The following is a 22725-nucleotide window of genomic DNA, read 5'->3' as shown; positions in this document are numbered from 1 at the left end:
GCAACAGTCACTTTCCCAGCTCCCACCAGTGACTGAAAAAAACCCCACCAAATCCCTGAAATTTTCTCACCACTTTTTCTGGAAGCTGTTATGTTTACAAACTTGTGGAAAATGTGCCTCTTTTGCCTCCTTTGAGTGTCATGGGAACACGAGCCGAGGTCTGCTCCAGTAGCACTGCTCGGGGCTGCCTGGTGCATCTCGGGGGTCTCATAATCCACGAGGTTGTTCCAGAGTCCAGCCCAAAGTTACACTCTGCTTGCCAGCATCCAAGATCCCAAACAATTTTACAAATAACCTGGCTTGAGCATTAGTATCTGACAATTTTTCAGACAAAGAGAGCTAATATTTTTGCTATTTATTCATGTTGAAGCATTATAATGTCCTCATTACTCTCACTTTAACTTACAGGATTCCCAAGGAATATTTGTTAGAATTATTGGCTTCAGCTTATGCTGTTTGTAACTCACTTTTTATAGACTTGACTGGTCAGGTAATTTCCACAGTATTGTTCTTGGCTCCCTAACTGGATCCCATCCAAATTTTCAAAGTGCTTCTACAGAGATAATGGAGCACATTCCAGCACCCTGTGAAATGTCTGCTGAAAATCCAGTGTTAGATGTGTGAGATAACCTGGGTAGAGTTGCCAGATGCTGTAATTTCTTGCTTGGGAGAACCAAACACTCTGAAGTTACCAAGACAAATCTGCCACAAGAAGGAAAGGAAATCTAAAGGAGAGAATAAGGAGAGGGAGGAAGAAAAAGTGTCCAAACACTGCAGTTTGATGCTTAAATTGTGGGGTTTACCTCTATTTCCTTATAGGAAAAGCAAATGCAGCACTATTGTTTTATACCAAAGAAGGGTGAGGGAGTTGACGTGAATAATAAACTCCCATTGTGAAAAGCATTAAATAATTTTTTTGAGCAAATCCATAAATCCCGCGTTCAAAAAAGAAAAAGAATACAAATGTAACTCTTATTTCAGTCCAATCAGCTGAGAAAAGCACAATGATGAGAAGAGAAATATACATTGAAATTGAAAATGGTAAATGGCAGGTTTTGAAAAATACTTTTATTAGATAATACATTTTTACTGTGCATTGATACTTTTTTTAAAGGGACCCACTGGAATAAGCAGGTCTCAGAGGTGTTCGATTTGGGCTATGTAACCTTCTTGGAGATTGGACAAGAAGATCCCCATAGATCCCTGCCCTTCTTCTGTGATTCTCCTTTGAGGACATTTGAGAAAGTTAATCCTGAATGTTCAGAGATCTCCCTGCTTTTCATTATCTTTTTTTTTTTTCCTTTTTCTTAATGAGGGCCAGAACCGTGTGCATGATTTTCTGTGATGGATTCACACGGGAGGTATTCTGGAACTGGCCAAGGACACAGCATTTACAAGAAGGTCCTGACAAGCATCCAAAAGTCCTTGTGAAGCTTCCATCTTAGATGACCCCATGGAATGCGAGAGAGCTTTCTTTTTAGGGGAATGGCATCTTCTGGCCAGAGTCATATCCAGAAATTCTGCTGTGCTTAACCCGTTCTTGAAATGCCCAGTGCAGTGAATTTAAAGGTGGAGGTAGGAATAACGTGTTTGTGTTGTCTCAAAAAGGGGGCCAGGAGAGCCCTTAAGCTCTTACTCTGATTTTTTTCTACTCACAGTACTACCTCTCTGGTAAATAGGGTTTCTGAGAAGATCATTTGGATATTTGAACCCCTCATTCTGGAAAAATCAGAAGAATTTGGGTTATCTTCCTCGCTGACATAAAAATAGCTCCACTTAACAGCTTTTGGAAAGCCTACAGTTCTGAATACACTCTTTCACTTGTGAAGGGGGCAAAGTTTATAATTTTGGGTGGAAACCATGAGAAAGTTAGCTGGTTCATCAGGGCTTTGTTTTGCCTTTTTTTGGATTTGTTCAAAATCAAAAGTCAAAGCGAAACTCGGGGGATGTGAACCCGCTTGAATCCAAACCAAGAGAGCGATGTGCCAGATCTCCCATGAACCAAAAACCACTGGGTTCTCACAGTCCTCGTCCAAAGAAGAATGCACAAATATAAATCAAATATCCTCTTGTGCTCCTCACAGCTTTCACGGAAAACAAGGCAGAATATTAAAAAGGTCTGCTGAGTTTTGCTGCAGCAACTACCAAAATATCCTGTGATCATTCGATAGCTGGCAGTTAATATCCTGATCTATTCTCTTTCCTCGGTAATCCAGCCCTTTCCAGCTAACACTTGACGTTGGCATGCACAGCATAACCCCTCAGCATCTTCCTTGGTTGTACAATTTCACAGGGAAGACTCTGGACAATTCACAGTCCTTTACATCCCTGCTCGAGGAGCCAAGGAGGGAGACGGATTTGCAATTATATGAAAACTGCAAGCAGCCTGATCAGTACAAAGACAGGATGCTTAACAGGTCTGTGGCAAGCTGGAGTACTGAGAAAATATTTAATGATATTTTTCCCTGTGGTTCACCTTGTTTGAGAACAAACCCCTGCTCCTAAATGAGAGAAGAAAAAAAAAAAAAGAAAAAAAAATCAATGTTTTTCAGTGCCGTCGCTCATCGCACACCGAACAGTTTCTGAAGATGTAAAAAAAAGAAAGGTGCTGGTCATGGAAGAACAGCAAAGGTTTCCTTTGTAACTAAGACACACTTGTTTGCAATAACATGTGTGCTTTTAAATGCTGCCAAGTTGCTGAGGCTATCTCTCCTAAATGCAATCTTTAAATATGTAAGTGTTAGAAAAAACAAGGTAATGTTCAAGAAATGTTAAAGTAAAAAAAAAGAAAAAAAAAGTTTGATCAGATGGTTAAAATCCAGTCAAACTGAAGACAACCTGTTTATGACCTTTCTATGCTAAAAGCTAAAACTGTCATTTTTTTCCCTGCAAGATTAATTGCCATCACTTTGGGAGTAGTGAGCTGGACATTATTATATGATGTCAATTAATGATTAAAAAAAAGGTGGTTTGCAAATGTAGCACCACAGTCCCTGGTGCATTACATCATTTCTGAAAGATCTTAACACGTGATAAGCAAAGAACACTTTAACCTAAAAGTCTGAGTGTTACAACCTCGTTTTTGTTGTAACACCCTATGCACAACCTTTTGGCCTTGAAGTCAGCTGCAATAAAACGAAGAAGTCAAAAAGAAAAGGAAAAATAACCTCTTAGAAGGAGGAGACACCCTCCTGTCCTGCTGCCTGAGTGCTAATGCCACGGAATGAGTCACGGTGGAAAATTTGGTGTTGATCTGAGCTTGTGCACTTCTCTGAGCAAGTTCTGTCATCCAGACCTCCTGCTCTGGTCACGGGGTTGCTGTGATCCAGGTGTCATCCCCTGGATAGTGCAGTTATCTCTGCCAGAGCCTTGGGAATGTCACCTGCTGAGCAGAATCCCCCTTGCCCAGGCTCTGCTCTCCCTCAAGGCATAACGATGATCACTTATGGGCCTTATCCAATTCACCAGATTATTTAAGAGGGCTTTTACCTTTATTTTACATCTCCTCCCGTCACATCCTTCCTTTGCAGCAGGTTTGATTCCTTTGTCAGTGCCACACACAACCCGACCCACTTTCCTAAGAGCTCCTCTCCACTTTTAGCATCCCAGCGCTGCCGAGGCTCCTTTGTAAACGAACGACACGCATTTAAAATACCTTTGTAATAATAAATACCACATGAACATATGTATCAAGCAAAGGATTTCAATTTTGATGACACTTGCTTCTCAAGAACAGACATTCTGGAAGAAAAAAACGTTGCCAGCCCCAAATTGATTGACATTTGTTTACTTAACTCTCTCTTCTTGAAAGTCTGCACACCTATTTCAACCTTGAACAGTTTCCAACTGTGGTATACTGGAACATTTTTTCATTTATTAAGTTCAGTGTTGCCAACCCAAACAAAGAGTAATCAGTGATGATCCAAGCAGACCAAGCTGTCTAGCACCATACAATGTATCTGCATGCTAATTTTCAAATTCCCTCACATTTCCAGAGAACTAATGGGATCATTTTCATTCTGTTACAGCAACTCAACAGTTACTGAATCACCATCTGTGTTTTCGTTAACCTGAATCAGATATAAATTCTGTTATTGCAAGGTAGAGCAGCTTGTTTAATGATTCTTAATCTTTTCTTTAATTAAATCATGCAGCCAACCTGAAAAATCTATCTTAATGCAAATTAGGAGCTTTTTTGGCATTCGCTTACAGTAATGCACTAATAAGGTTAATTTATGAAGGTTCTCTTCCAGTCTGTACAGATGATATTTGTTCGCTGCATATTTTTAGCATATTGTCCCTTTTTGTAATATTAAAAAAAATAATAATAAAAAAATGCTTATTTTCCCCGGCACAAAAGAGGGAGGCTGCGATCTGCTTATTGTTTATTAGAAAGTTAGAGCACAGAAAATGAAAATCAGCCTCTCCCTTCTGCGAGTATCAGGCTATGAGGATGCAAAGGCACAGTTCGGGAGCCTATTGAATTAAAGGGCTTTGGCCAAGCATTTTCCTGCCTTTGGCTGCTGGACATAAGGTCCCTGCTCTGATAATCATCTTGAAGATATCAGGGGAGATAATTTGTCTAAACCTCTTTTTTCTCTTTTTTTGCTTTTTTTTCCTTTTTTTTTCTTTTTTTCTTTTTATCTTTTTTCTGTTTTTCTTTTTTCTCTTTTTTGCTTTTTATCCTTTTTCTTTTTTTCTTTTTTCTTTTTTTTCTTTTCTACATTTTTTCTTTTTTTTCTTTTATACATTTTTTTTTTCTTGTAGTGTGAATGAATAGTTTAAAGAGTAAATAATTCTTGTGAAATAAGCCTGAATACATTTCTCAGTTACACAATTGTTTCAGCTCTCGGCTCTGATGATCTCAGTCAAGAAAATCTCTGTCTTTGTGAGCATTCTTCCCAACTACAAAATGACTTGAAATCTGTTCAAGTTGCTGAGTAAAGAGTAAGCTTTTTTTTTTTAATGCTTTTTTATTTTTTTTTAGGTTATTTTTCAACACCCACTAGTAAATGGGGATGGAGACTGTGAATTTCGACACACGGTCTTTGCTATTTAATTAAAATCACAGAGGCTGGCTGGACAGTTTTCAGCAAAGACATTTTTTTGCATCGGGAGACTGCAGATTCCTGAAATCAGACATTCTTTTCATAGAAATTTTCCTGCTCGGGCTAGGAATGATTTATTTTATTTTACTTTTTGTTTTTCAGTTCTAGGAAAGGACTCCTCACCTCAGGTTGAGGACGTAGAGGTTCATTTCTCCTTGGCAAGAGGATTGCTCAGCTCAGCATGGAGGGCAGGCTGGTGGGAAGGGCAGATCCATCTCAACCCCTTCTTTTACTTCTTTTACAAATATTTATCGTCCTTCCTCCTTTTCCCTTTCCCTCTTCCCAGCTGGGCTCATTCCATGCCTGACTCTTTTAACTCTTTACCCAAAACCTAAAAGTTTTGCCCAAGGATGAAGGAGCTCAGATGTGAAACTCTGTGTTTAATCAAAGCAAACAGCACTGTGGAACAGCTCTGGGGTGGATGATTGAGGGGAACTTTCCTACGAGTTCCCTGGAAAAAATATGTCATGCTATCCATGGAATGATTCCTGGCTTTTTAAGGATTCTGTTTTGCTCTGATTTTAGGATTTTTTTTGCTTTGCTCATGTGGGATTTTGCACCCATGGAATTTAAGAAAGGGAGTTTTTCATCTTCCTTACCCTCTCTTCATTTTGGAAAACTGCCTTCCAGATGTTGGTAGTTTTTCTCTGTAATATTAGCACAGCAAGAATGACAAGTAATTGTTTTCCTCCCCGTTTAATTGTACCTATGTGTTCTTAAGTCTATTACATGCTCCGCTTCATGCTTCACCCACTCTTAAAACATGCAGATAAATGAGTATCAGCAGAAGACAATTTTAATGCAGGCCCAGGGTCTTGTGCAACATCTTCTCTACAGGCTGCCTATATAAAAAATTAAAAAAAGAAAAAAAAGAAAAAAAAGAAAAAAACCTCAAAAGAACAAAAATCTAAAAAGAAAATTTCCAATTCCAAATTCTGGACTCTTTCCTGGGGAAAAAATATAGACAAATCTCTTTTCTCTTCTTTTCCAGCAACACTTAAAACTATCTGCCACATTCCTTGGTTCCTTTAACAGTGACTGAAAAAGAATATTTTTAAATTTCATCCTAAATGGGGATATTAGGTCAATCTACAGTGTTTTTTTCTCATCTGTTTTCTCTTAATTTTATTGTTTTCTCTGAATTTTAATCATTTTCTGCACTTCTCAGAAGAGCGACCAATCTCTAGGGGACATGGAAATATTTGGCAGTGACAATGGTTTCCTTAAATCAAATTACAGCATTTTCTCAGGTGTTAGAGAAACACTGCTCAAATAACTGAATTATTAAACTGCTTCCTAATGAAAGTTCTTCATAAGGAACCCTAAAAATCAGAAACTGAGCTATCAAATCATGAAGATTTGATAAGAAAAATAGGGATGGGGACTTTACTGGAGATTTGTCCACCACTGAGGGGGAAAGGGAAAGAACATGATCTCATTTGACACTAAAAATCTTGCGGGGTTAATTACCGCCTCCCTAAGCAGAGAAATGAAGGCAGGGAGGGCATTCTCATGATGACAACCTCTACCCAGTAGCAAGCTTTGCATTTTCCCAAGGCTGAAGACAATTTTGCCCTGACAAATCCAATCAGTGATACTCAGGCACACCCTCTGGAGCAAAGCTCCAATTTTTGAGGATACACAGGGCAAAAAGAGGGACTGCAGTAGGTCATTATTAAAATATTTACAGTATGGCTTGGCCAGTGCTGAAATGGCACAGCTGGCCTGAAGTCACATCAAGGTCTTCTGGCATTTGAGTGTTTCCCCAATGGCTTTGTGCAGTAAAGAGTTAAGTCCCTCCTGAGCATTTTATGTATTTGAGGCAGTAACTTTAAAATAAAAAATTGCAACCTTAGAGCAAAGCTGCTATTTTGAGAATTTTAAGCCATTATTGACTCCTGTCAGATCAGTTTCTAGACTTATTGACTCCAGAAGTAAATATAGACTGAGAGAAAGCGAGGTCAAGTCAATATTTATCTTGCAGATCAATACATTTTGATACTAACCAAAAATTAAGCTCAATACATGCATATATTATATGCAACAAGGTTAGGAGAGATCCATTCAGAAAATTTGTCAATTTGAAATTTCCCCACGGAATCCAACCTTTCCTATTCAATTTCCATTAGAAAGTCTGTCCCTTTAAGGGTGGTTAAGTGACAGGAATCACAATTCCTCATCCTCCAATCAGGTGGGTAACAGCTAAAGGAAAAAAAAAGTGAAAAGATGGGAGTTTGGTTAAGGTATTTGGAAGAGGCAGGTGAGTTATGGAGGTAAATGGTGACTAAGGTAATACGGAGTGATTTAGAATATGATTGCCATATTCCACCTGCAAGGCCACTTTGGATGGACCTTGGGACAACCTGAGCTAGTGGAAAGTGATTCAGCCCATGGCAAGGTTTGGAATGAGATGATCATTTAGGTCCCTTCCAACTCAAACAGTTCCATGGTTCTCTGATTCTAAATATGAAGAAAAGATGGCAGAATGTGGAAGTGATCTTGCAGCAGGATGTGGTATGAATTCTAAAAGGAGGGATCAGGAGTTCCTGAGCTGCAGCACGTGGGATGAAGTGGTGGTGGAAGTTAGGGAGTTTTCTGTGTGGACTGAGATGATATTTCTTGGTGAAGGGAGAAGGATTTGTAAACTATGAAAAGATTTGAAAAGCCTAAAAAGCAGAAACCAAGTAATTTAGTGCTTAATGCTCCCACTTAACAATAAGGCAAGAAAAGGGCAACTTCATATTCACAGTTTGGCACAGCATGGGTAGAAATTATATCTTCCCTTCCCTTCCCTTCCCTTCCCTTCCCTTCCCTTCCCTTCCCTTCCCTTCCCTTCCCTTCCCTTCCCTTCCCTTCCCTTCCCTTCCCTTCCCTTCCCTTCCCTTCCCTTCCCTTCCCTTCCCTTCCCTTCCCTTCCCTTCCCTTCCCTTCCCTTCCCTTCCCTTCCCTTCCCTTCCCTTCCCTTCCCTTCCCTTCCCTTCCCTTCCCTTCCCTTCCCTTCCCTTCCCTTCCCTTCCCTTCCCTTCCCTTCCCCATAATATTTTTTACACTGTTTTTCCTCATTTTTATATCCCCTTTTCCTCCTTCTTTTTTTCCTTATTTTTTTACTAATTTCTCCCCTTTCTTTTTTTTATTTTTTTCCTTACTCTTTTTCCCCCCTCCTTTTTTGTTGCAGTTTTTTTTCCCCCCTTCATTTTTCCCCCCCTAAGCTTCTATCACAGCCCAGGATGCATTTGCACCCCAGATAACAGCGGTGACCTCACATTTACATAGCACCTCTCACCCCAAAGGATCTCCAAACGCTTTGCAAATTTAACACAGGCTGTTCTCCACCTCTCCACACTTGGAAATCCCTTCCCCTTCTGCTCCTGCTGAGAGGAGCAGCACTTGCAGCACTCCCCAACAACTCAGGGAAAAGGGGGGATTCCCTCTCCAAAAAAGCCAAAAAAACCCATTTCCAGCAATAATTTAGACAGGCTGAGTGTAATTACACAAATCTGGAATTTAGCCAGAGCTCTGCAGGTACAGTGGATACTTTCCCAGGAAAAGTTGGATGTGCATGATCAGGAGGAAAGGGTGTAAAAGTGAGTGAATGCTCCTTGCCTTTTCAAACCACAGTTCTTTTCATCTGGGAAAAATATGTTGTAAAAATAAAACCTGTGTGGCTGTGCAAAACCCTTCCTTAGAGGTAATTTCAAAGAGAGTGGGGATGATAAAATGATATATTAATTGGTAAAATATGATTTCATTCAGAATAAAGTGGTGAATCTCACCAAATTTAGCTCTGCAAATGTAGCAAAGTATATTCCTCATCCAGCATAAAAAGGTGGCATTTGTTTGATTTTGGTTTGATGAATTATTAATTTTATCACAGCTAAGATGACAGCTAATATTAGGACATTGAATTATTAATTTTCAAATGTGGCAATAAAAAAGCAGAACAAACACAAATTGAGACACATTTTAGGTGTGAGGTGACTTGCTTACATAATGTGTGTGAGAAAACAAAACTGCAGAGACAGAGATTTAAACCTTGCCAAGCAACTGCCTTTGCCTTCAGACCTCAGGTATGATTTCTAGCCTTACTTCAGAAACAGTATTCCTTGACTATTTTAATGTGCATATTGGATATCCTGCTCCTCCTGTTTTCTCCAGCCAAAAAAGGATCTCCAGGTAATTTTTCTGGCTGCGGATACAGTTTGGGGGGCCAAAGAATAAGTAGAAGGTTAATCTTTCTTTCTTCCTTTATGTCTTTCTTTTTTTTTTTTTTTTTTGGATGAACAGGTTGAAAAGTACAAGAGAATATTATTTAGTTGATTCTTTTGCTCTTCTTTCCTGCTGTTTTTTTCACCACTGCTTGTCATGTGGCACAGGGTAAATAAGCACTTCAGGGCTTGTTTCCTTAAAACTGTTTCTGTGAGGTTTCAGCCTTAAGAGCCAGCACAGGATTTATCTGGCTCCTCTACTGCCCTACAGGCTAATACTGATTTTCCTGTCAAATGTCTCCTTTGCAAATATTCTTCCTTCCCAACTCTCCAAATGAAGATGGGAGCTTTGAAGTCTTTCTTATTCCATGGCAAAATAGTCAACAAAACATTTCCAAATGTCATACCTTCTTTTTTATTATTTCATTTTTGAGAATCAGACACTGGTGCAATGCTGCCCCTGAATGTAGGGTGAAGCAGGGATCTGAAAATGAGCACAGCTCGTGTCCATCAGGGATGCTGACAAGTATAGGTGGGTTTTTGAGGGCAGTACTCCCAGGCCAAGGAAGAGAAACAGCTGTCTGTCCCCAAGCCTCATTGGGAATTAATCCAGCTCAAAGCTGGATTAACTTCTATTTAAAAAAAAAAAAAAGGCCACAAACTTGTATTCCACTGCCACATATGGCGATTATTTAGACTACAAATATTAGGCAGGGCTAGCTGGTTGGGTACTAAAGAGAGACTGATTTAAATCACTTATTTTTATCCTGCTGACAAAATGGGGTGGGGGAGAAAAAGCATCTGTCACCCATGTGAGTTCAGAGGGAGGCCATGGCAGAGGGACAAGGGCAGGAGGGGCTGGAGTGTCCCAAGGGAACGCGGTGTGAGAGCCCAGCTGTGCCCAGGAGGGTCTGCTCCAGAGCCATGGGCTCACCTGGCTGCTGGAAAAGGGGGCAAAGATGAGCAGGGAGGGGAAAAATGGGATTTTGTTTCATGAACAGGACATACCTTGAGCTTTTATTGCAGTATTAGCCTCGTTACATAGTTGAGACAACAGAAAGATGGCAAAAGCTCTGCAGTTACAGCTAGCTCTAATTCCCTCTACTCTTTCTATTTCTAAACCTTCTAAAAATCATCTTACTTTTATATTCCCCACAGAAGGGATGCTGAACACTGGAGGAAGCTGCTTTCTCCTCTGATCTCTCTGCTGATCCCAAGTGGGTTATTGCTGTGCTCAGAGCTGGAGTGCAGGTAAGCTTTGAAGTGCAGCTTGCATGGGAAGGCCAAAAAGCATAAATTTATACTCACTCCCACTGAGTGAACCTGTTTATTGCTCAGATGGGCTTTGACCTGCTGTGTGCTCACCTGAGAATTTCAGCAGGGACATAAGTGTTTCAAGGGTTCAGAAGATTTTTAGGCACGGCTGTGACCTGCAGTGCAGGTGTGGTGGGAGTTAAAGGTAACATCTGCTGCAGATGTGGGAGCACTCACAGCAAAATCCCAAACACGGGATGGAGCTTTGGCTGTAAGTACAGACTTGGATCAAGAGCAGAAGGAAATTTGTGGTGCTGTCCCAAGGAATGGCGTGTATTTGCCAGTGTCCCTCTTGTAGGGAGGGGTAAAGATGAAGTTCTGTATTGGTTTTGGTTCACCAATTTGAGATTTAGCTAATTTTGAGATTTGCAAAGCCAAGACAAATTCCTTCCTTGGATTCATTTTATCATGGACCTCTGCTTCATTCTGCTAACTTTAAAAAGAAACCTCCTTTTTTCCTTTTTTATTTTTTCATTGTTTGAGTTTTGTTTACTTGTTTCCCCCTTCAGTGGGGCATTCCATGGTCACATACTTGCCATGGAAGAGAGGGTATATTTCATTCATTCTTGATTTACATGTTAATGCACAACACAACCTTTTTTCCCTCCTCCCAGGCAAAATCAGGGGGGTTTATAATAAGTAAAAAATCCCAAAATACAGCTGGTCACATCAGAGTGAGTTTCAAGATCTGCCTGGCTGTGCTCAACCAAAACCTGAGGCTTCTCTGCTCTGGGTTTGTACGCAGTGGTGGGCATTTCATTGCCGAAAATTCCAACATCTGCCATGAAGCAACTGCATTCCTAGTGGAGCCCAAAATCTTTTCGAGGGTTCTCCTCTCTTTAAGAGGAAGAGCCAAAAAGAATGAAAGGATAACCCGGTCTCACCACCTTTTAAAGGTGATTCTGAGTGTGTGGGTTTGAATTTCTCTGGTTTCACACATTGCTGGTTATGTTGCCTATTATAAAGGATTCAGTAAGACACACTTTCTCCCAGTGGTATTTTATTTTGACACATCTCAAATGAAAATACAGCTCATTATTTTATACGGGATTCAAATGTGTTGTCACCTGGTTTTCATGCATTAAAATGTGATTCATTTTTTGCTGTAGGTACATGAGAAACAGAACGAGTCTGTAATGAGCCTATTTAGTAATTTATTTATCTGTTTTTTGGTCATCCAAAATTGGGGCAAATGTCAGGCTTTTCTTCTTTTACAATGTGTCTGTGTTGAGAATGCCAGGGCTCTCTTGTCTGGCCCTGTTGCATTCTTTATCTTCATGGTTTGGCTCTCAAGAGGCATATTTAAATTGTCATAAACATAGTAAAACTTTTCAGGAGAAAGCACTCAGAGACCTTGTTTGTTTAAGTTTTAAAAATATTATTTATCGTGCCCTGTAAAATATCATGTATCAATCCTCCAGGGACAGGGCAGCCTTTTCAAACCAGTCATAAGCTGAAAGTTTGTGGAGGATGCAAATTAGGAGCTTGATTAAATGAAAACTGGTGTTAAGTCTGTGCCTGGTGAAGTTTCTGTAGGCACAGCAGCAATTAATGTGGGGCCAGCTAAGCAAATCTGTTGTGAACACGTTTCATTTTATGCAACATATATACACACAGAAAGCATGAAATTTTGGCCCAGGTGGATGTGCCAGTCTGTTGAGATTACCTGATCCAGGAGGTGTTTAAAATTATGGAAACCACAAGAGATCAATACTTCTCCAAACGTCTCTGGCACATTGAAATGGATTCTTTTCAAAAGAATGTACTTCTTTTGCAAGGTTTCAACAATACCCAGTCCTTGTCTGAAAAAGGAGCGCATTTAAACTTGTGATTAACCAGAACCAACATTGCAGAGGTGGCCTCTGATCCCCACGCTTGAATTGCAGTCTTGGAACAGGGTGCAGAGGCTGGATTTAGCCTGAATTTTGTTTCATTTGCAGTAGAACGGCAGAGCTGGCAAGCTCAGGCACTACCAGTGCTTTGTGGAAGCTGACATATGAATTTGTTCTACAAATGTGCCAGGGACACACTGATCCAACAGTTAGATCACTTCCAGAAGACACAGAGTTGGATCTCTGAGCTGACTTTAAACTCTTTATTATTACTATCCAGTAAAATTAAAAATTCTGCATCAAGAAACCAGGTGATGAATGCACCACTCAGTGATATCCCCTGAAAATGCTCCCATCTTCAAATGGATAAAATGAAATAAATAAATAGGCTAAAATATCGCAATCCTTCAAACAGAGAAGGTCACATCCTCTCATGGCCTTTGGGACTGGAGGTTGCAGGCAGGTTTGGGGGGTTTGTGCTGGATTTTGGTGGGACAAAGAAACTGAAGTGAATTTTGGTTGCAGGAAAGAGAAGGAATATCTGTGGGGAGGATGGACAGGCCAACAGGAGGAAAGAGAAAACAGGTAAGACAGAAAATCTCTTCAGCATTGTGTTGAGGTAACCCCTTCAGATTTATTACATGGAAAAGCATTTTTAGCTCTTTTTGTCTTTTCCCTATTTTTAAAAAGTCTTAATCCTTCTGTATCATGACACACAGTTCCTTTTCTGCATTTCTATTAAAGGCCACTAACTTTAAGTTCTATTTTTATATTCCTGAATCAAACCTGCTGATAGCTGAACATGCTGTTTGAAAAAGAGGTCCCAAGGGAAAACACCATAGAAAGGAAATATATCAATAAGGAAATACTAGTAACTGTGATGTGATATCATTTGTGCTTTATTTCTGAATGGATCAGAGGAAGCTTGCCTGTCACTGCAAAAGGGAAAGGATCTGAGAATGAACTCTGTCAGAAAAAACTACATCAAAACTCCTCCTTCTCTGGGAGAAAAATATGTTTCTCAAAAAACCCCACGATAATTATGTGTTGATTTTAAGTAATGTGTGAGAATGAAGGAAATAAGAGCTGCAGAGACAAGGAGGAATCCTATGGTGTGTTCAGGCTCGGCTGATGCTTCACTCACCAACAGTCAGAGAGGAGAGTGGAGGGTAAAAAATGGGGAGCTGCTGTATCCTGGGTCATTAACATTGGCCATGTGGTGAGTTTTTCCACAGTGCCACTCATTTACTGTCCTGTGAGGAACTGAATGAAATTTTTTCCTGATAACTCTTCTTCAGTTCCTTTAATACTTGAAGGCAGTGGAAAAAGAAGAGAGCCCCCACTGACCTGCTGGATCCTGCTGCCTCCAGCAGCTCAAGAACTTTTAAATCCATTTTAAAATGAAATAAACCCACAAAATTTTAAACACTTGTTATTCATCCAAACTATACATAGGTACAAGCTAATGCATTATTTCACTTATCATGGGTTTATCCTCGCAGTGACATAGAAAACTCTGAGCATCCTTTTCATAAATGCTGATACTTTCAGGAAAGAAAATCTGTTCTTTAGTTTTCATAGACTCACAGAATGGTTTGAGTTGGGAGGGAACTGAAAGCTCATTCATTTTTATCCCCTGCCATGGGCAGGGACCCCTTCCACTCTCCCAGGATGCTGGGACACCCTGTCCTACCTGGCCTTGGGCACTTCCAGGGATCCAGGGGCAGCCACAGCTGCTCTGGGCACCCTGTGCCAGGGCCTCACCACTGAGATTTTCTTCCTAATGTCCCACCTAACCCTGCCCTCTGTGAGCTTGATTCTATTCCCCCTTGTCCTGGCACTTGTCCAAAGTCATTCAAGCAGGCATGGACAAGGAATGCTGGAAGCTGTCCCATTGCTCGGAGCTCAGGGGACAGGGTAACCATCTCCTTACCAGCCTGTCTCTCCAAAGACAACAAAAACCAGCAGAAATTGGTGAAAATTTTTTCCTTTCACATAAATTTGTTCCCTTTTATTCTTTCTTTGATTCTCTTTTTACTTTCTTTTGCAGTTGCAAATGTTTTGAGAATCCATCATCCTCCCAGGTTGATGGCAAGGCCCTCGTGACCCAGCTGTGAGTCACCATTCCCAGCTGGGTGGCTCTGAAGAGAGACAAGGAGCTCAGATGTGTCCCTGATTCCCCACCAGCACAGGCCAGGAACATCTGTCTGCTCCTTCCCTTCCTTCAGACGCTCCCAAGGAGGGGGCAGACAGGCAAGTAGGAATATGAAAGGGAAAGGATCAACTGGCCATGTTGTATTAGCCAACTTAAATAATTCCTCTTGGCTGTGGAAACAGTCTTCCCATCCAAAGCTGCTTTTTTTTTTTTTCCTTTCCTTTATATTTTCTTTTCCCCAAACAGGAACAATTTATTTCCACTTTTGGGCAGGTTTCTTGACTGAGGGTGAGCTCTCCCCATTGCCTCTCATGAGCCACTTCCCTGTGTGTGCCCCCCAAGTGACCTCAGAAAGGGCCTCGGGGACCCAACTTTGGTGAATAGCAAAATCAAAATATGCAAATGGAGCCTGGATGATCCCATATATAATCATGCAAACATTTTTTCCTGCACTGCTGCCTGTGCCCAGCTTCCTGCCCTACTGCTCTGAGTGCCTCAGCTCTGTCTATAGCTGTTGAGCTGAAGCACCCGGGGATGGCTCCTGAAGCAGGAAGAGAGTTCAATCTGCAGGATGGCTTTTCCAGACACTTTCTTTCTCATTCCCCCACAAGATAGTTGCTATTCCTCCGGATTTCCACTGTTGTAATTTGGATGCCTCTGCTTCAGAGCCAAGAGGAGATAAATGCCTCGTTCAGCCTCTTCAGTCCACTCTAGTTCTATTTTAGTTTGAGAAGCCTGTGCTACTTGGAGAGTGGGAGCAATTCCTGCCAATAACTCAATCTTTCTCTAAAGTTCGGCATCTCATACTGGGGGATAAGATAAAAGTGAAAAGTAAAACTACACCATGCAGTGCAGGGAGCTGAGTCCTGCAGTCAGGTTTGGGTGACAAAAAGTGTGATTTGTGAAATCCAGAATGGGTTGGGTTGGGAGAGACCTTAAAGATAATAATTTTCCACCTGGGCAGGGACACCTTCCATTATCCCAGTTTGCTCCAAGCCCCATCCAGCCTGGCCTTGGACATTTCCAGGGGCAGCCACAGTTTCTCTGGACACCCTGTGCCAGGGCCTCACCACCCTCACAGGGAAGAATTCTTTCATGATAGAAGCGATGAAGTTCACCTGGGAATTTTATCTCTTTATTTGTAATGCTCTATGCAGTATTAGCAAAAGCCCAAACTCTATCTATTAAAAAAATCCATAAAAATTTCCTTTTTAAATTTTTCCTAAACTTTTGCAAGCAATTAATTTTTATAAAATTCTTTATATAATTTGCCTCAATTTTTTAATACAGTCTCAAGGAATGATCGATTTTCACAGCAAGCCCTCTGCCTAAGCCCATAGGAAAGCACTCCCTGTGCTTTCCCAGTGGGTGTGAGATGGGAGCATCCTGTGGGCTGAGGAGCAAGGGGAGAGGAAGTGTCATCCACAATATCTGAACAATGAACAGAGCACCTTCCCACAAAGTCAATTATCCTTTCGAAACAACCATCACACATGCTCAGGAACCAGATGTTGTAATTGTGATATTAATCTAAAGGGAAGGTTGAATTTTATTTTTTTTAATGTTGGCTTTTTGAGGATCAAGCTGGATATTTTCAATATAGTTGATAGAAAAGAGGCATATCTCCAAACCCTGGTTGTTTCAAACTCAATAATTTTTTTTTTCTTGGACAAAGCATGAAATGAAAAACCCATTGAGAATCTCACTGTATTTGATTTGAGGTAAAGTGCCACATCATCTGATGTTTTTAAAAAATACACATGCATCAAAAATTGTACATCCACCAGTGTGGATTTGGCTTGGAATAACTTGGTGCAGTGGAAGGTTTACCTGGTCTAGGGGTAGGAATCATGGAATGATTTGGGTTGGAAGGGACCTTAAACCCCATCCCACCCCTGCCATGGTCAGGGACATCTTCCACTTTTCCAGGTTGCTCCAACCCCCATCCAGCCTGGCCTTAGACACTTCCAGGCGTTAATTTAAATCAATGTTTTATAACTGTAGCAGCCCCGGTGCTCATTCCGAGACTTTTCTTATTTATCCAGTTGGACATCCTAAATTACTTTTATCATAATGCTGGAGAAATTATTGTCTCACCTCTCTTAGGACGTGCTGGAGGGTTTATTCTCCCCTTGCTATCTAAGTAGTTATACTCATAAATCCTTGTGCATTGAGAACAGAATAGACTTTATATGCCCAGAAATTTCTCATGATTTCTAAGCTATTATCCCCAAATCCTAATTAACCATTATTAAAAATAATGTGCCCTTTTTAGAATGTGAGATATAGCAGTACGATAAGATCTGATGTGAAAATCCCAAATATCACATAGTGTAATTCTGCTGCTTTACTTTTCTCCTTTTATTAGAGATTTCCAACATACTGCTGCATTTCCATTCCAAGTGGCAAGATTCAATAGTGTATATTTTGCAGACTGCCAAAACAGAGCCATTGGATTTAGTTTCCTAATAATCAAACAACTGTATAACGTGCCTGTACATGTCAGGGACTGAAGAAAGCAAATTTATACACAACACCCTGTATTTTGTGGATAGCGATAACCCACCCAAATCTAATTTAATCAAATATTTAAAGAGGTAATAATTAATTTTTAAAGAATTGAAGTGAACCGTAACTAGGAAGAAATGTTATTGTTTATTTTTAATGCCAGAACAGTATTCCTGATGCATTTTTAATATTTCATTAAGGCAGTAACTTTCATACTGTATTTTTTCAAGTTTTTGTATCTCAGTGATACTTTTTTCCCCTGAACAGAGGTGAAATATTGCAGGCATACTCAAGGCTTGAACTGATACATTCTTTGAGGATCTTTTGTCATAACTAATTAAACACAACCAGAAGTATTTTTAAACAAGTTAAGACACAACACCTGGTTGGGAGCCAGGCGAGGGCTTCTTTTTTTAGCTTGTGATTGTGTCCTTCCCATCAAATACAATTTTCTATCCTCTTTTTTGAGCTATTATTCATAATTCTTACTTTTTAGAAGAGGTATTTTCAAGCAGGGTTCTAAACCCCACCACTCCCTGTGCCCTCCGGAGCTCCAAACTGCTCTGTCTTGGTTCTTTTGTTTTTTTGATGAAGTGTCTCTCACATTTCGAGCCTTTTATACTCAAAACTGTGGAAGGCTGTTTATTGCACTCTGGCTCCAGCCCTAGTTAAAGGTGTGAACTACCAAAGTGGAAGGGAGCGCATGCACATTAACACTGCTGTGGGAAACACTGCCTGACAGATGGATGCATGTTAAATGGATGTTGGAAGGAAGGTGTTTGCAATAAAAATCTTGAGTATGGCATCAGAGGAAGACCACACACAATTTTCCAGCTTTATGTCTGCAGTATATAAGGGTCAAGCTTGTTATAGTCCTCCTGCTTTTTTGGTTTTTTTTGCTGTCACAGACTTTGCTCTGCTGCTCTCCACAGCTTTGACAAGAAGGTGAAGTATCAGGGTTCAAATGCCACATATAAGTGGTTCTATTTGAATTCCTACATACACAGACACGTTTCTATTTGGCATTTCATAGCAATATCTCCAAAGAAGGGCAGTGGAGCTGGAGAAGGCTCTGGAGCACCAGAAGTGGCTGGAGAGGCTCAGCCTGGAGAAAAGGGGGCTCAGGGAGACCTTCTCACTCTGCACAGCTCCCTGACAGGAGGGTGCAGCCAGATTGTCTCTCCTCCTCAGTATCAAGCAATAGGACAAGAGGAATGACCTCAAGTTGCATCAAGGGAGGTTTAGATTGGCTATCAGGGAAATTTTCTTCATGGAAAGGGTTGTCCAGCCCTGGCCCAGCTGCCCAGGACAGTGGTGGAGTCCCCATCCTCAGAGGAATATAAAATGTGTGTGGATGTGACAGTGAGGGACATGGTCAAATGGTGGGCCTGATGATCTTAAAGATCTTTAGACCTAAATGATCCAATGAAACATTAATAATTTTGCTTTTATTTTAAATACATGGCTATTTCCAGGAGCCAGAGGATCGGAGAAGCTGTGATATAAATTGTCAGTTCATTCAGTGAAAACATAGCAAAATGGTCTAAGGATAAGCTTTTTTCCAGTTTCAGTTACCAGGTCTTGATCCGTGGAGGATGAAGGAGATGTTCTTAACATCTCCCAAATACAGAACTGGGAATTTGACATGCAGATCATCCTTTGTTGGTGAAAATGTGTCTCTGAGCAACCCTGGGAGCTGAAGTGTTAAAATCCTGGCTGAGAATATATATCCAGGATTAGGTACAGAGAACTTCAGTGGGAACAGTTATCTGGGATTTCTTAGACATTCCTCTGGTTGGGAAATTGGTTATAAAAATTCTTCCTTTTTGGTCCCCAAGGTATTGTTGCCAGACACTTTGCACCTGAAGATTTTTCTTTCCCATTATTGAACTTTTCCTAACTCAATGTGCAAGGAACTTGACTGGGAGCATGGCAGGGGAGAGGAGTTTAGGCAAGAAGATGTCTCCTTATCTGACACCAAATTGATGGATCCCTTAGCTGTTCCCTGTACACAAAATAAGACGTTCCAAGCAGAGAATTGTATTGTCTATATTTTTGCTCTTTTCTGAAAATATTTTTGGCTAAACTATCTCCTTCCTACACAAGGAAATTTTGCACCCTCTACCTTAGATGAACTGTTTTTTCTTTACGTATGGAGCTCTTTTTAAAACTGAGTTCATAACTCAGTTTCCATTTGCTTCTTCACATTTTCAAATGTCTAGTCCAGGAATCTTTTCACCTGAGATTACCAAGAAAAAAAAAAAGAAAACCCAAACACATGAATATCAGCTATGTGCAGTTTGCAACTTGTAGATTTGAATTTGTTTACATAAATTTGCAAATCTGAAAGGATCTGTGAGAAGACTGCAGGCAGGGAACACAACACAAGTCTCAGGTTATTTGTGGTTTTGTGTATTTGTGCTTTAAGTTTGCTTGGCTATTTGGAGACCTCCTTAGAAGTGGTGTTGTGCTATGATAATGGATGGTTCATAGGCTCTTAAAACGTCCTGGTTTGATGGAAAAGAGGGCAAATTCTTCCTTCAAAACTTTTGAATTGGGGAGGAGCATTTGAAGCCACGCAACTGGAATATGAACATTCACACCCACTGTACCAATGGCTCAAAAATCCTCTTTTCTCCCTCAGGCCCAGCTCCAGCAAGCACTTACACACATGCTTAACTTTATGCACACGAGTAATCCCATCAGTTTAATGGGATTATTCCCATATGTGTAGTTACACACACGTAAGTGTTTGCAGGATTGGGGTCTATTCCTCTTGCAGTGATTTGAAACCTATGGTAGAAAATGTTGTGTGCAAGTTTGGTATTGCTTAATGGCCAAACATTAAAATATTGCTTAACGGCCAAACATTAAAACTGAATTCTTCTGCTGAAACAAATGGGGCTGTGCCAGCTTGTCCTGTCCTTTTCTGTGTGCAGTTTGGAGCCTCTAAATTTTTTTGTCTAATTTGTGACTTTCACAGCATAAAAAGGGGATTGTAAAGATAATTAAGAGCAAAAATACCAAGAGTAGAAATTCTCCATGTCTAGAGGTTGCTCTATTCCAAATCTTGATTGAAAATTTGAATTTCTTTTAGGAAATGTTCATATGTGTGCAAAATATCATCCTCAATGATGAAATAATCTGTAACTGTTTCAGCTCTGAAGAAAAGGTTTACCTTTCAAGTGTTTAATTATTGAAGTCTATATGCAAACAAATTTATAGGAGAAAAGTATTTCCAGGGAAAAATAAATAGGTATTAATAAATAAATATTAATAAATAAATATTAATAAATAAATATTAATAAATAAATGAAATGTATAAATCTGGATGCTCAGTGCAGGCAAACTTGCATGTACAGAATGAGCACTACCAAAAAAAAAAATCCACTAACCAACTTTTTAAAAAATAACTGAACTTACCCTTTCCTCTGACTTAGGGAGTTTACTTTTAATTTGAAATTCTGCAGCCAAGATATTATTTAAAAATTTAAGGCAAGTAACCATCTGCCATAAATGATAGAAAGGGAATATAAATAAAATAGTGCTTGTAGTATTCCAATGGAAATCACATGCCAAACGCTTCCACAGCCGAGGCAGCAGCAATACTTTCAGATGTCAGGAACAAAGGCAGAGAAAGGAGTTGCTTTGGCCAGGACATGCTTTGCTGTGCATGGTGTCTCTTCTTGGCTGTCCTGAAAGACAACATTATTAAGCAATTTGGGCTGGAGCATCATTATGCCCCATGAAGAATTTAAGGAAGATCTTGACTTGAGCGTGCTGCAAGAGGAGTCCTGCTGTGCTATTTGGTGTAAAAGGATAATCAGTCTTATGCCACTGGCACACTGGAACACCTAATGGGATATGCTGGGCATCGATGTTCAAGGTTTTATATAAGGTAACAGCTGCCTTGGTCAGGCAGTTAATTAAATGTGTTAATTTTCCATACAGGCAGCAGTAGTGACAGCAGATCCGAGTGGGATTTTATGACATTTCGGGGTTCCCTTATGCGATCACAACGATGGAGCGCACCCACATCATCCTTCACATCCCTGCCTTCCCCCTTTGGACATGGGAAATTTGGAAATTCACTCCCTGACTCCATGAATATTAGAGCAATGGTAATGCTCTGGTACCACTTACTGCATGTTGCCAGTTGTCCCAACTCCAGTCTTGAAAAGCTGTTTGGGCTTATTCCCACTCTGATATTGGTTTAGTCAGAGATGCAGCAATTCATTTACAAGGCAAAAGTGCTTTTTATTTTCTCCCTCTATCTTACATTCCTTATTAGAAATGTTTAATGAGCAGATATGCAGCCTGGAAATAAAGCAGTGTGATATTTTTGAATAGATAGTGTGTTCTTCAGATGTAGAATTACAGAAAATTATCTCCTCATTCTTGATAGTTTGGCTTGTACAACATTGCAGGATGACAAATTCAACCTTTTCTGTACATTATTACTTTCATAACATGATAATAACTCAAATGCATCAAGAAAGAGAAGGTAAACGGGGACAATTCGTGAAAAGGACTAGGAGAACATATTTAGAAGTAATGGTCTGACAAATATGCAGACTGAATAATATAAATGAACTGAACAAGTTTCCTCCCCACCAACTGGATAATACAGTGTGAAGGAAAGTGGAAGAAATGCAAAATGCCAAGTTAGGCATGTGAGGACTGACCAAAAATGAGTCACACTCCCACGCTTTTGGCTCACCATTCGAAATATTTGTTTTTAGTTGATTGGGTAGCCACTAAAAGTATATGGCGAGCTTTGTTTGAATTTGATCTGTCACTTTTTTTTGATGGGTGACAATGATTTTATGACATATGTCACACCGTGTCACATCACTCACAGCACATCAAGTCACGCTCTGTCCCATCATTTCTGAAGGCAATAATGCCACTCAACACGACGTGACGTGACGGGACTGAACGCAACTCAGCGGCTGAAAAACAACGGGAAACTTCTGGAGGTGTGACATGGACCCCCAAAATTACCCTGGAATAAACCCTGGGAAGATCCCAGGAGTCAAGGTGCAAAAAGGGGCAGCTGAGTGACTTCTGTCTTCGTGAAGGTGGGCTCTGAGTTGCTCAGTGTAGAGGGGCAGTGAGTAGTTACTCCACTCACTGTTGTTCTCACTGTTGTTAGCCTAAAAGTGAGTTCTTCTAGAAGAAACTTGCTGGAAAAATGAGCTTTATGTCTGAAATGTGACAAGGCCATAACTGTCTCTGACCTGAAAGGCCGCATGTCTTTATGTGTTTTAGCTTTAAAAATTTCTGAAGCCTCAGGGGATGTCCTAAGCATAAACATAACTTTAAGCCAGGATTTAGTTGGATGTGGTCTTCTAATATATTTCAAACAAAGATGGCTGCAAACTATTCCCATGTGCACACAAAAAGGACCTTCATCTACATCAACAGCAGGATATTTCCATTTAAACACACCACTTAGGCACAGAAAGTGAAGTTTCCTCCATTTTTGAAGATTTCACTGGAAGAGCCTGAATTCCTTAGCCAACAGGATTGCACCAGAGAAGATTTTCAGGTTGGTGAAACCTCTTTAGTCACATGCATAACCAAAGATCAGGTCCTTGCTA

At 40.3% G+C, this 22725-nt stretch overlaps 1 long non-coding RNA gene across 1 annotated transcript in view; it reads left to right on the top strand.

The window, feature by feature from the left end:
• LOC113459807 (uncharacterized) overlaps positions 1 to 22500 on the top strand; it is a 28312-nt gene extending 5812 nt beyond the window's left edge. The window contains exons 4-8 of the long non-coding RNA XR_003381359.2: positions 10472 to 10564; positions 12985 to 13044; positions 14510 to 14716; positions 21078 to 21243; positions 22020 to 22500. This is a non-coding gene — a long non-coding RNA (uncharacterized LOC113459807). The remainder of the gene's footprint in view (positions 1 to 10471; positions 10565 to 12984; positions 13045 to 14509; positions 14717 to 21077; positions 21244 to 22019) is intronic.
• The last annotated feature ends 225 nt before the right edge of the window (positions 22501 to 22725 follow it).

The sequence above is a fragment of the Zonotrichia albicollis genome, chromosome 10 (assembly GCF_047830755.1).
Source record: "Zonotrichia albicollis isolate bZonAlb1 chromosome 10, bZonAlb1.hap1, whole genome shotgun sequence".
NCBI lineage: Eukaryota > Metazoa > Chordata > Aves > Passeriformes > Passerellidae > Zonotrichia > Zonotrichia albicollis.
The sequence above is the reverse complement of the archived record's forward strand: the minus strand, read 5'-3'. Positions and strand labels throughout refer to the sequence as shown.